Raw genomic sequence first — 4,052 nt, forward strand, 5'->3', positions numbered from 1 at the left:
CTTGTGTCATTGCCCCTGACACAGGCTGGAGAGCAGAAAGCCACTCGTTCAGCTCTTTGTTTATTTTGTGTTGTTGGTTTTTTAATGTCATTGTTTGCTTGTCCATTTCTGTTTTTGAGACAAGGTCTTTCTATGTAGCCCTGGCTGTCCAGGATCTCACTATGTAGACCAGTCTGGGCTTTGAACTCATAATGATCCTCCTGTCGCTGCCTCTGAAATGCTGAGGTTTAAGGCATTCTCCACCACGCCTGCCAATTCTTTATCATTTCAAATATACTCAATCATTAATTCTTTATAATGTGTAACATCTCAGGTGCATTTCTAATAAGAGAACAACTAAAAGCACTATAGCTTCTCTCAGATTCATCAAGTATCAGTATTTTGCCATAGTTGGCTTCAGTGTTTTCCAGAATGCTTCTTATTTTCAAAGAAAAGCAACCGAGAGGGATGGTTCCTGTGTGAGACTTCCTGGTCTTCTATTTCTTCCTTTCTTTCCTGAGAAAATTAGCTGTGAAACTTTGTAAACTTGGTCCCATATGTGTGCATCTATAAATACCATACCTACTTTTGTACATTTGAAGTTTATATAGCATCACACCGTATCTATCTTAAAGGAACTATTTTCATGCCATTCCTTATCATCTGCTCTTATTTTTAATTAAATGGATCATTATGGCAAGTAAAAAAATTAAGTGCCAGACTTTTCTTACATACTATAGCATAAAATGCCAACGATATAGAACACATTTGGGACTCTTAAGGGGAAATTTCAAATAAAACCTACTCACCCCACCCCCAACTTCACTCCTCACCCCTCTGGGGTCAGAGCCCACTGCCTTCTTCCTTCAAGTCTTCAGGAAACACATCATTGATGAAGCTCTGACACCTTTGACAGTTTCTGCCATGGTTATTGCTTGCACCAGGTGACTGTAGAAGCAAATGCTACCAAACCAGGTTCCCCCTCCCCGCCCCCAAGGTCAGTCAATTTCAGTCCCATTGCCCAGTAGTCATTTGTTATACTTTCCATAATTCTGAATGTTTGAAATTGGAACTTAAAAACTCAGTCATGCTCCTCTGGCTTTAAGATCACTTTTACCAGCCATCTATATAGTAACCATTCAAATACTCCTCCAGAATACCAGGCATTCACAGAACCAGCCATCTTAGAATCCAGCACTGCATGGGGAGACTGGGTGCCTTCATTTGCAGTACACAATGAGACCCTAAGAATTTTATGCAAATTATACTTTTGCATTATGCTTTGGTGAAATGGAGTTTATAAGCACTGGTTCCATTTTGGTGCAGAGCAAAAATTAAAATGACACAGTGGGGAAAGAGAGAGAAAAGTAAATGTCTGACATATACAGATGCCACTTCCTGAGTGCTTCAGAAACAGATGGATGCCTGGATAGCATGTCTCCACAAGGGCGAAATGTGCAGCTCACCTAAAATGGTATAGAAATGGAAAACAAATAGAAACAAAACATTTCAGCCATCCGTGAAAGAACTGTAAACATCAAACCGAGATACCACGAATCAGCAACTAGTGATTCAAAGTCTTGGATAAGTCACAGATGTTACCAGAACAGAATACAATGAGGATGCAAGACATAGAACTTCTTTCACTGCTAGTGGAATGCAAAATTGTATACTTTCCTTTACAAAATGGTGTGGAAGTCTCCATAAAACAATATTGTATATTCTTCCTGTATAATCCAGCACGTTTACCCCTTCATAGTCACCTAAAGGAGCTCAAAACTCGTGCACCCAGCATGTATACAAACCTTCACTGAGTGTAATTTAACTTCTAAATGTGTAGAACAAAGATAAATGAAGTTGAAGCAAGGAGGGTAGCCAGGCTGGCAGTAATTGCAAAGGAGTAACCTGGAGGTCATGAAATGACTTCTTGGTCCAGTGAAGGTGCTTGTCACGAAACCAGATGGCCTGATCTCCATCCTGGGACTGAGAAGGTGGGAGAGTTAGAAGGTGAGTTTGAGAGAGAACCAGGGAGTGAGAAGGTAGGAGAGTTGGAAGGTGAGTTTGGGAGAGATCCTGGGACTGATAAGGTAGGAGAGTTAGAAGGTAAGCTTGGGAGAGAAACAGGGACAGCTATCCTAAGGAGGAGGATGCTTTTCTCACAGGAAAGGCTGTAAAGAGGAAAGGGTCTGCTCAAGTAAGATGGTAAGGAAGATGGGAGGCCCCAGGAATCTTGTGAAATGCCTAATCTACAGACCTTTGAGTCTGGATCAAGTGATTTAAATCTTGTAACCCGCTTCTTTTTTGCCACACTAGGCCAATTACTTGGCTATATGACATTTATTTGGCACAGGTTATTTGGGCATAGGTTATTTGGTTAACTGGGCAGGTTATTTAACCTCATAATGTCTTCCTAACCTTTCTAGAAAATGGAGCTATAATTTATGTCATGAATTCACATGTTCATGCGATCCTCGATGGAAAGTGCTGGTAAGCACTTTATAGTTTCGTTGAGATTGTTCCTGTCTAAAAGGATGGATTGCCTTGCGTGCAGATGAAAGAATGACAATCTGATCTCGCAGAAGCTCCTCCGATGTCGAGGAGTTTCAGAGATTCCATAATTTAAATATTTACTTGACTTGTCCAATCCTAAACAATTCCTCACCACTCATCATCTAACCTCATCCTCCCTGTCCTGATGGATAAAAGAGGAAGGAGGACCTGAAAGGCCTTGGAAAGGCAGTTTATTGGGTTGCTGTCAGCCTGCCGTCTTATATCATTCTGCCCAGGGGTGCTACCCTACCCCCAGTGAGCTGGGCCTACTTACAACAGTAATTAATCACAAGAATATATCATTAAAAAAAGAAAGTAAAACAAAGAAAAGAAAATGCACTACAGACTTGCCTAGAAGCCAATCATAGAGGGGTGTTTTCTCAATTGAGATTCACTGTTTCCAAATGACTCTGACTTGTGTCAAGGTGACAGAAAATGAACCACGACAAACATGTTCTCAAAAAATAATAGTGGTGATGATGATGATTATGATAATGATGATGAGGAGGAGGAGGAGGAGGAACAGCATAGGCCATACACTTCTTTCCCATCCTCTCGCTGTTACCCATCAAACCATCTGGTCAAGTCACCTTCCAATGCACTCTACAAACCTCTTCCCTTGATGCATTTCAGGGAGATTTGTGAGATCCTTCCTAAGTGTTCTTCCTAGACAGCAGCTCTTATTTGGTCCAGGGAGGAATAATGTCAGCCACTCTCCTGGGATGGAAATTTCAAAGGTTCAAATGTAATGCCAGCATCTCAGTTCGGAACCAAGGGGTCCGGAATGCCATGGCTGTGCACAGGCATCATTTTGCTACATATCGAATTGTGCACTCTCTTAAGGGTACGGCTTGTGTTTCATTCATCTTTGCTTCTTTCCTAGTGTCTGGCACAATGCTTTGCTAAATAAAGGATTGTTAAACTGGAAATAAATAGAATAAAATGGAACTTAGTGTTCTTGGGACCTCATGAATAGTTTAATTGCCTAACAGTGTGCTTATTTTTTGAAGTCACTTTCTTTTTATTTGAGTAACATTATTTTTAATGTAGAAAAATTGTGAATATAAAAAAATAATGCATAATCCAGATAGCTACTGTTGTCGCATCTGTTACATTTTATTTCCATATCTTAGATACATTTTTTCTTTCGTAGACAAAATATCCTCTTCAGTACAATCTAAATGTTGTTTTTTAACTGAATTTATCTTATATTACTTACCCAGAAAAAGCATTATACATGTTATATCTAATTTATTATTATTTAATAACACTTATTTTAAAGTTAACATTGCACAACTCCTTCATGAGCTATTCTGGGTTCAGTTTCATGACTGATCTAAAACAGAATAGGCAGAGCTCATGAGTTCTAGATTTCAAATGAAAAGAGAATGAGGTTATAATAGAATTTTAAATTTTTATTACATGAGAAGTCATCATAAATGTTTACTTTTATTTTTTAAAAAGTTTAACTTCATTAGGATTTTATTGAAGACATAATGGAATTTATCAAGATACACCTTGTG

Source organism: Mus musculus, chromosome 15 (assembly GCF_000001635.26).
Source record: "Mus musculus strain C57BL/6J chromosome 15, GRCm38.p6 C57BL/6J".
Taxonomy (NCBI): domain Eukaryota; kingdom Metazoa; phylum Chordata; class Mammalia; order Rodentia; family Muridae; genus Mus; species Mus musculus.